Source organism: Mauremys mutica, chromosome 12, assembly GCF_020497125.1.
Source record: "Mauremys mutica isolate MM-2020 ecotype Southern chromosome 12, ASM2049712v1, whole genome shotgun sequence".
Classification (NCBI taxonomy): Eukaryota; Metazoa; Chordata; order Testudines; family Geoemydidae; genus Mauremys; species Mauremys mutica.
The window spans coordinates 6,816,548-6,827,326 of record NC_059083.1 but is presented as its reverse complement, the minus strand read 5'-3'; the positions used below and the strand labels follow the sequence as shown (position 1 = coordinate 6,827,326).

The following is a 10,779-nucleotide window of genomic DNA, read 5'->3' as shown; positions in this document are numbered from 1 at the left end:
TCGTTCTCACACCACTTTGGAACCCAAGGGAGCAGATTCCAGAGGGGGGGTTAAGACAAGAGCTGCCATACTGGGTCAGGCCCGGCCATAGACACCACTCAGCTGCCCAGATGCAGTCGTCCAAGTGCGTGAGGGGCGGGGCTTAGGACACACCCCTGTGGTCAGCAACGCCCATGGGCTGGCCTACGCAGCTGTCCACCTAACACACTGACTTTTGTTGATCCCATTCCTAGGTGCCCATCTCTCCCCGTGTATCGTACAGGGAGCTGAGGCCGCTGTTATATCCTTGGGGCAGCCGGTGTAGGAAGCAATCACTTGAGGCCAGAGAGCAGGCAGCTAACCAAAACCTCCATTTTATTTACATATATACAGAGAGCTCCTCAACCGGTTGAAACCGGTTGAGCTAACCCATAATAATCTAACTCAGTTGCCATAGCAACAAAACCATGACAACCAAATACACAACAGCCGCTAACTCAGGCTTGGTGGATCGCCAGGCTGTTCCTGTGGTTTTCTAGGCACTGAAAAGTTAGGCGTTGGGACGCTCAGTGTCACATTGACTTCGTCCTTGTGCAGCTCTGGGCCTGAGGGCTTTTCTCCAGACAGGGGCTGCATTTTGTACCGGCCCCTCTCTGGTTTCTGTAGCGTTGCAGTGAGGCCGGCTGGGGATCCTGGGACTGCTTTAATCAAACTGAGACCCAGGCTCTTGATGACCTAAAATGGAAAACACACGGGCCAGTCAGCACAGTAGCCCCCGCATCAGTCATAGGGGATTTAAAACAGAATTTATTTTAGGCTGCTCCCAGATTATTCACATGCCCCTAGTTAAACCACACGCATATCGCAGCTGTCGTCAGGAAGGCTGAAGGCCTGGGAATTGGGGTGTGGGAGGGGACCCGGATTGGCCTTTGGAGGAGGCAACCATCCTCTTAGCCAAAAAAATCATCATGAGACAAAGATAAGCCAGAACTCACAATGGCTTCAAAGTCATGGGATTCTTTGGGTGTGGGAGGAAGGACCCATTTCTTCTCAATCTCCACTATGAGCACCCTCCCCTTTCCTCTCCGCCCAGCTCGCTGCCCCGTCACAGACACCTTGTACTTAGTAGGGCATGGGGCTGCTCCTAGCAAGTCAGGCATCAGCTCCGGACAGGCTACAGAGCTTCCTTTAGAGAGAAATCAGAGATGTGTTTTCCATAGATGCCTTTAATGCCCGGCCGGGTATGGCGGAGGTTAGCGTCAATAAGGTATGTTATGCAGGGTGCCACCTAGTACTAGGAGTATAGTGGAGGGATAGCTCAGTGGTTTTAGCATTGGCCCTGGGTTGTAAGTTCAATCCTTGAGGGGGCCACTTAGGGATCTGGGGCAAAAATTGGTCCTGCTAGCGAAGGCAGGAGGTTGGACTCAATGACCATTTAAGGTCCTTTCCAGCTCTAGGAGATTGGTATATCTTCAGTTATTACCTTTTAAGAGGATGACATTCCAGGGTGGATTTTACAACCATATAAAGATCTCACATGCCATCACGAGGAGCGCAGCAAAAATAACCCGATGGACAGAGCTATTCTTCCTGGTAGATGCATTCTAAGAGAACTACTCTGCATTTGCAGCTTCCCAAGCTAAACTTCAAACAGATGTTCTCTTCTAAACTCCTCTCTCTATAGTTTTATATGAAAGTTCTAGGGCTCGTTAATGCAATGCTCACACCTGCATTCGTTAGCGCTTTTTCCATGACTTTAATGAGACTACTCATATGAGAAAGTATCGCCCAATGTAAAGGTTCCACAATCAAGTCCATAATTCTGTATCGGTAGCGACTGTATGTCTGCAGTCTTTCCCAAGGAAACTGGTGACTGAGGGAACATGGACCAGTATCAGAACTGTTGTCAGGTTTCTCAGCTCATATTAAATGAAGTAGTTGGTTTCTAGCTCTTGAGGTTGTGTGGAAAACCTTGAAAGAGTTTCCTCAGTGTAACCAACACAGTGACATCTTCTTGAGTCTGCAGAGAGCCTGAACTGATTGCTCTGAAATAGTGGAATGGCTCTGAGTATAACCAATGCAGCAATGCTGCCTGAATCTGCAGAGAGCCTGAACCAATTGCTCTATGGGGGTGCGGGGAACAACTGACCACTCATCTCAATGGGGTGCTAACTCCCAACCCCACCGCTCAGGGCACCCTGTCGACCCCACTCCAGCATGGGGCTGTGTGTGTGTGGCAGATGGGGAGGAGTACAATGTCCCCCTCCTCCAAACACAGACACCTCAGCTGCTGGGCTAAGTGCTGGGGCTCCCACTGCCAGATTGGCATCTGTGGAGTGGAGTGGGGACTCCTTGCGACCCCCTGCTCTCCTGATGGGATAGTGATCCCTGCAGCTACTCCTGCCCTTCGGAGGAGACAGAGAATCCCAGCCTGCCCCTAAACCCGACCAGGCTGGGCCCAATCCAGCCAGCACACCGCTGTTGTGTGGCTGGTCCCTGTCACAGCACGAGGGGTCAGGGTAGGGCAGAGTGGCCATTGCAGAGCAGGAAGGGGACAGGTTCTGGTGGGCCTGGATCACCTTAATCCAGCCCTGTGCCATTGTGCCACCCCATCCCCCAACCCACCGTACCCATCTAAACACATACCCATCCACGCCCCCTGTGCTGCAGAACCGAGCCAATCCCACGGCTGAGGACCCTTAGTTCAGTCGGTGCTTTACCATTCAAATTCCATCTCGGCATGGGGATTTCCATCTCAAATCAGGCTCCTGTTCCACTGACCTCACCGGGGCTGGGATCCCATTCCCTGTTCCTGTTTGGTCGGAAGAACCCACTGAACCCTGACATTTAGGCAGATGGGACATCAGGGGCCAGAGTGGAATTTCTGGTCAGAAAGACCCCCCTGCCCACTCATTATAGCCTGCTGCTTGGGGCACTCAGCTGGGATGTGAGAGACCCAGGTTTAAACCCCAACCGCTCCACCTGACTGGGAGCAACAACCGGAGTGAAGGTCTCCCACACCCCAGGTGAGCGTCCCAACTGCTGGGCTATAGGGTGTGTCCTTCCCCCGCACTCCCATGGGAGCTTGTCCACTTTGTATAAATAATTAAATCATTACTGGAGCAGGGACTTCAAACTAGATCTCCCACACCCCAGGACACTGGCCATATGGGGTATTCTAGGGTGGGTCTTTCCATCTGTCTTTATACATATAAAATGAAGGGGTCTAAATTAGCTGTTACCCCTCAAGAAAGAGATCGTGGAGTCATTGTGGATAGTTCTCTGAAAACATCCACTCAATGTGCAGCGGCAGTCACAAAAGCGAACAGCATATTGGGAATCATTAGGAAAGGGATACTTAAGAAACTATCACGTTGCCTCTCTATAAATCCATGGTATGTGCACACCTTGAATACTGTGTGCAGATGTGATCGCCCCATCTCAGAAAAGATATATTGGAATTGGGAAAGGTACAGAAAGGGACAACAAAAATGATTAGGGGTCTGGAACGGCTTCCGTATGAGGGTAGATTAATAAGACTGGGACTTTTCAGCTTGGAAAAGCGGTGACTAAGGGGGGATATGATAGAGATCTATAAAATCATGACTGGTGTGGAGAAAGTAAATAAAGAAGTGTTATTTACTCCTTCTCATAACACAAGAACTTGGGGCCACCCAATGAAATGAATGGGCAGCAGGTTTTAAACAAACAAACAAAAGGCAGTATTTCTTCACACAACGCACAGTCAACCTGTGGAACTCCTTGCAAGAGGGTGGTGTGAAGGCCAAGACTATAACAGGGTTCAAAAAAGAAGTACATAAGTTCATGGAGGACAGGTCCATCAATGGCTATTAGCCAGCATGGGCAGGGATGGTGTCCCTACCTCTGTTTGCCAGAAGCTGGGAATGAGCGACAGGGGATGGATCACTTGATGGTTACCTGTTCTGTTCACTCCCTCTGGAGCACCTGGCACTGTTGGAGACAGGATACTGGGCTAGATGGACCTTTGGTCTGACCCAGTCTGGCCGTTCTTATGTTCTTAATCTTTTCTCTCATTGTTTCTAAAATGCTGCCAAAAGGGCTTGGTTTCATCCTGATGAGAAAATGGAAAATTTAAAAAAAATCTCAACAATTATCACGAGGTAGGAAAACTATTCCCCACACCTAGCTCTGCTTCGCTCATCAGCCTTTCCTCTGTAATCGACCTTTATGGAAATGCTTTTGTTCTTTCCCCCAGTGGGTGGGATACCCCTTGACCTGGGTTAGACACAGTTGCTGTCCCCAGCACTGAAACTGCCTCAGGACAGCCCCTGAGATAGAAAGGTCTGTATCATGGTCATTTTACAGGAAGGGGACAGAAACTAAGGGACTTTTTAAACCTAGACCACATGGAGTCTGTATTAGAGCACAGAATTGAACTGGGGTCTCCCAAGTTAGTGTTTTAACCTCTGCACCATCCTTCCACCCAAAACTCCCCTCTCCTCTCCCTAGGGCCTAACCAGTCTTGACTGAGGGGCAGGCTGCAGCATGAGAAATGGGAATTTCACACAGAGATTCCCAGCATGCAATGCTACGCCCGAGGGACCTGAAATATTGGACTATAAAGACATGACATTTTTATTCATGGGAGAGTTCTAAGGTCATTGTTAGTGGTTCCTAAAATATCTGACATACAATTCCTCTCTGCCCCTGATTCAGCTGCATTAAATGGCTACTAAAGCGTCCACCTTTCCAGGAAAGTTATAGAAAGAGAATTCACGGCATATTCTCATGGGCGGGGGGGTGAACCCCAGGCTCGGGGAGGCTAGCCCCCAGTCCAGCCCACCCCTTCTGCCTGAGGCCCTGCCCCTCCTGCCCCCCTTTCTCCACAGAAGCCCAGAGCCCCCCCCCACGGCCGCCAGTACCCCCCAGTCCCGGGCCACCTGAGCACCTCCAACCCGAGAGGGCCAGGAAAATCTCTGAAAACCCACCACCCCCATTGCCCTGGGGCCCTGCTGCCTCCTCCAATCTCCAGTCCACCCATCAGCCCAGGCCCCCACTTCCTTCTCCCGGCCCCACAGCCATTACCCCTGGCCCCTACTGTCTCCCCCTCTGAGCCCCGTTTTTGATAAGTGAGTGAGTGACAATCTGTTGTTCTGTTCAGTGTGTTCTGATCCCGCTCTTGTCACCATAATATCTAAGTGCCAGGCCAGGTGTGCATTAAATGATACAACTGACAGCTGAGTTTGTTTTTCCTCTCATCCTCTTCCCAGGGGCGAATTGTGTGGACCATGGAGTGGAGGGTTTTTTCCTTATCTACAGCCTGGCCTGTATTTATACCAGAGAAAGCAGATCATAGTGGAAGGGGGAGAGTAGCGCGAGGTGAATAACACATTTTCCAGTTCATTGGCCATATTGAGAGTCAAGGGGGGAAATGTTGGGTTGGACTGAAAGTCTCTAAAGAAAAAAAAATTGGCCAAATGAAAAGCAAAAAAAAAAAAAAAAGAGGTTGAACTAAAGCATTTAGCTCAACCTGAAATGAAACATTTTGCTTTGATTTCAAGCCTTTTTTTTTTAATTGTTGAATTTATAGAACAAAAATTAAAGGAAATTTATGAATGGAAAAAAAGACATTCTGAACTGAAGATGTCAAAACAAAACATTTTGATTTCTTCAGAATTTATGGGGGTTTCCCGCTCCTCAAAATGAGCAATTTGGCGAAATCAACATGAACTCACAAACTGTTTCAGTGTCGACTCATCTACTTATTTTTGCCAAACAAATTTTTGATTGAAACATTTCAGCTAGTTTTAGTGGGGAGGTTTGTGCTGGTGCCTAAGGGGATCCACGCCTGTCTCAAAGCAGCCCCCCAAGAAAGCTCTGCCCTGCACTGAGGTGCTTTACCATTAAGGCAGAGGCTCCCTCGTGCCTGTGGAGCCGAGCTGTTACCCATGATCCTCATCTTGGAGCTTTCAGCTCCTTTGGCTACCCTGGGCCCAGGCCATGGAGCGCCGTGAAGATAAGGATCAAGGCCTTGAACTTGACGGGATATTCCATGGGAAAGCAGCGTGGAGCGCACAGGACAGGTTTCCACCTGCCCCAACTCGTCTCCCACAACTTCTTGCAAAAGAGCAGGGCTCTTTGTGGTGTGTTTGCACAGGGCTGGTGACAGATGCTCCCATATTAGTAATTTGACTCTGATCCTGGGCCTCACCCGACCCGCTCACTGAAGTTCATGCAAAGCCTCTCGCTGATGTCAATGGGCTTTGGATCAGCTACCTTAAGTTTTCTCAACAGCCTCTTGTGAGGGACCCAAGCCCCAACCACACACAGCCTGGGGGTGGGATCTGCACTGCATAGGCACAGTTCTTCCAGCCCTCCTCACATGCTGTCCTCTCCCACCCTTATGCACTGTCACGCTTGGACCACACACGCCTGATTCCACCGCTACCGAGTGTCAGCAGCTATAGACTCTGTGACTGGATCAGCTGCCTCAAAAGTGTTTGTGTCCCAGGCTCTTTGCTATTCAAATCCCGCTCAGCTGAGAAATTTCCTTCTCAAATGAGGCTCCTTTTCCATTTGCCTAACTAGGGCTGTTTTCCCTGTCCCGGAGGCTCTGTCTCTGTTTGGCGCGAATGCATTATTTAATATTGATTCAGCCAAAGTGGGCCCCATTCACCCCTGCCCTTGCTCGCTGACTCTCCAACTGGACTACAGCTCCCATAAGGACAGACTGAAAAAATTGGGTTTGTTTAGTGTGGAGAATGGAAGACCGGGGGGGCTGATAGTCTTCGAGTACGTAAAAGGTTGTTACGATGAGTGAAGTGACTTGCGCAAAAGAGACTGTGGTAGAACTGGGAATAGAATCCTGGAATCATAGAATATCAGGGTTGGAAGGGATCCCAGGAGGTTCTAGTCCAACCCCCTGCTCAAAGCAGGACCAATTCCCAACTAACTCATCCCAGCCAGGGCTTTGTCAAGCTGGGCCTTAAAAACCTCTAAGGGTAGAGATTCCTTAACACTTCTCATTGTTCTCCTTATCCACTGAGGACGGAACAAGTAGCCTTGATCACCTTGATCAATCGGTCCTTCAGCCCTCATATAGATTGCGCCGTTCCCAACACGTCTTCCATTCTTCTCTGACCTTGGCCTTCCTTCTCCGTGTGCAGCCTTTCCACGATAAAATCTTCCCCTCTCTTTGGAGGTTGGCCGAGTGGTGGTTTCAGTTCCCGTGGGCAGGGCCAGCTTTAGGAAATGCGGGGCCCAATTCGAACAGTTTCGACGGGGCCCCGGCAGGGATGACTAAAAAAAAAAAAACCACACGTAAAAAAATATGTGGGGCTTGTACTCACCGGGTGGTGGTCCGAGTCTTCGGCAGCACTTTGGTGGCGGGTCCTTCACTTGCTTCAGGTCTTTGGCGGCACTGAAGGACCCGCTGCCGAAGTGCCGCTGAAAACCCGGAGTGCCGCCAGGTGAGTAAAAATTAAAAAGGCACCTCTAGCCAGGGAAGGGATTCTCCCTGGGCACGAGGCCCTCTTAGGCGCGGGGCCCGATTCGGGGGAATTGGTGGAATAGGCCTAAAGCCGGCCCTGCCCGTGGGTACCACTTGGCGACAGCTGCAGTCCATCGATTGTCAGGGAGCCTCGCTCTATGCCCGGCCCATCGCATTTTACTCTACCTGCTTTTAATAACGGCATCCCGCACTTCGCTCTGCTGTGCGATCACTTCACTGGGGACTCGGTCGCGGATCGAAAGGACAAGAAGCAATGGGCTTAAATTGCATCGAGGAACATTTAGGTTGGACATTAGAAAAAGCTTCCTAACTGTCAGGGTGGTTAAGCACTGGAATAAGTTACCTAGGGAGGTTGTAGAATCACCAGCATTGGAGGTTTTTAAGAACAATTTGAATGAACACCTGTCAGGGATGGTCTAGATAATACTTAGTCCTGCCTCAGTGGAGGGGGCCGGACTAGAAGGCCTCCTGAGGTCCCTTCCCATCTTACGATTCTGTGATGCATATCGGCCACAGGACTTTCATGATGCGCTGCAGTGGCTCAACAAGAGAGGGGGTCATGGTGCATCACGGGAGATGTAGTCCAGCCAGGGAGCCTGGCCTATAGAGAAGAACAGAGGCATGAAGCACCTGAACTACAACCCCTACAAGGCATTGGGGTAGCATTTCTGAATTGAAATGTTTGGTTTTCACCTGTGAATATTTGGGGTTTGATTTTTTCCACTAAAAAAAATGAATTTTTCATGGAAATTTTTTTTTCTAACCTGTTAGAGCAGTTTTGAGTATTCATGGGATTTGGGTTGTAGGGAAGTTGTGGAGAAAGAAAGTTATGCAATAGGGAAGAAAAGGCTCCAGATTTCTGGAGCGTTGGGAAATACCAGCTGCGATTTCCTGCATTGCATAAAAGTAACACATTTCACAAGGCAAATATTATGCAAAAACTGCAATAGCCCACTGATGGGGTGGAATTAACATCAAGACACATTTCACGTGCTACTTATGCCCTGATCCTGCAAACACTCACCCATGGGCTTTCGGTCTATGAGTAGCCTGCTTGACTTCAAAGGTACTCAATGCATCAAGTGAAGTACTGTGCTTGCATAAGTCTTTGCCGGATCAGCGCCTACGAGCAGCATTTTCAAGAGCATCTAAAGCCCTGAAGGCCTTGCTCCAGCGACACAAGCCCCTGGGAGGGTCCTCCGCACCTGGGTGAATTTCACACTATGAAAATAATCTGCCAGGGAGGCAAGGGGCATTTTTTGCAAGGATGCCAAGAAGTGTGAGAGGAACCCACTGCTCTGAACTCTCTGGCATATCACCAGGCTGCTCCAACACCCCTCTATAAAGATCTTGACAATCCAGTAACAGCCCTGTAAACCCACACCGGTTAGTCCCGTCTCCACACCCTGGAGCACAGCGCACCTTGCCAGTCACAGCTAGTTCTCACAAGCCCTCCCTGTACCATAGTCACATCGCTCTGGTAGCTCACAATCAGTCTTACTGGGCCTCATTTCTTTTCTCCTGTTCCTGGGAAAGGGACAGAGGTGGGTCAAGGCAGCTTGAAGCCCCCTTTGTGCTCTGTATTCTGTGGCCCTGCAGGGCCCAGCCCCTGGGATAAGTTAGAGCAGCCTAAGGACAGCTCTAACTTGCACACTGCTCCCCCTGGCTTATCTTTACAGCTCGGCTCCAGAACAACAAGCATGGCTGCGGGAGAGGGGGAACAGCAGGGGGGAGGGGCCGGGGGCTATCCTCCCGGGCCGGGAGCTCAAGACCCGGGCAGGACAGTCCTGCAGGCCAGATGTGGCCTGCGGGCCGTAGTTTGCCCACCTCTGCCCTAGCATCTCTGTGCACAGCCTAGTGGGGCACCTGCTCTCACATGCCTGTGGGCAGGCACCACACCACGAGATTGTCACTTTAATCTGCTGGAGGAGAAGAGGGACTTGGTCACGTCCCTTGAGGGCACAAGTATTACATTAATGTGTGAATGACAGGAGGTCTAGAGGCCCTGACTGAGATCAGGGCCCCGTTGTGCCAGGCGCTGCACAGACACACAGCGAGAGACAGTCCCTGCCCCAGCTGAGATCAGGGCCCCGTTGTGCCGGGTGCTGCACAGACACACAGGGAGAGACAGTCCCTGCCCCAGCTGAGATCAGGGCCCCGTTGTGCTGGGTGCTGCACAGACCCACAGGGAGAGACAGTCCCTGCCCCAGCTGAGATCAGGGCCCCGTTGTGCCGGGCGCTGCACAGACACAGGGAGAGACAGTCCCTGCCCCAAAGAGGTTACAATCCACAGACCCAGCAGACAGACAGGATTACTGTCCCTGTTTTACAGATGGGGAGCTGAGGCCCAGGGAGATTCGAAGAGCGGGCTGGTTACTGAGCTCTCTCGACAATCTGGCCCTCGCTGTGGGCGCTGAGCCCTCGGACACAAGCTGACTCTGTGACTCACCCGAGGACTGTGTCAGAGACAGGAATCGAATCCAAAGCTGCTGCGTCCTAGCCCAGAATCACCTGAGAGCCGGCCCTTCTCGGGGTCAGGTAACATAGCCACCGGCTAGATGCTTCAGGGACAGGCTTCTCAGCAATACCATATGCCATTACGAATAGTGACCTGTCGATAGAACAGATGGTGCACCCAGAACCCCCACGGCTTCCCAGAAATCCAATCTGCAGAATGACTCTCTTTTGCTTTCAGCCTGATAGAGTAAATCGCATTATGCCTCCTCTCTAATTCCAGCTCTGGCTCCCGCAGGTCTGGATTAGTTAGGGCAGTTTGCCAGGAATCTGGCTTATGCAACTGAGCTATTTGGCTCCTCTGCAGATTTATTGCCTCAAAATCCCGTCCTGGGATCCTCCTGGTTCTGGGCTCTGGGGCCAGGAGCTGAGGAGACCAGGAGACAAAAGGGACATGTGGGAGGGGTGAGAATTAGGGGACAGGGTCCTCCAGAGAGTCCTGCTTCCCCCTCCCCTTCCTGCACATCCCTTCCCCCAGTGCAGGACCCTCCTCTCAGGCTCCCGTGGTGCTTCTCCCACAGCTACAGCCCCTCCTCTCCCAGCCCCCCACCCATGCAGTGGGAGGAAGAGGGTCCACGGTTTGGCTGGGGGCTCAGGGCTGGGGGCCGGGGTCCCCCCCCATGACATCAGCCTCACCGCAGCTTTAACACAGTCCAGCCTCTCCCCCCTCTGCCAGCCTGGCCCAAAGCTAGTGCTAAGGTGACCCCTGGCTGCAGGGCCCAGCCTCCCTTCTCCTGCTGAGCCTCCACCTGCAGCTTCCCCTTCCCTCTAGGAACCAGCCCCCCGCTGACCCC

At 51.4% G+C, this 10,779-nt stretch overlaps 1 long non-coding RNA gene across 1 annotated transcript; it reads right to left on the bottom strand.

The window, feature by feature from the left end:
• Window positions 1-353: 353 nt before the first annotated feature.
• Window positions 354-10,304, bottom strand: LOC123346037. The gene is made up of 3 exons (XR_006572906.1): window positions 9,921-10,304; window positions 3,919-4,072; window positions 354-714 (listed from the first exon to the last, which is right to left on the bottom strand). It is a non-coding gene; the product is annotated as an uncharacterized LOC123346037 (long non-coding RNA).
• Window positions 10,305-10,779: the final 475 nt, after the last annotated feature.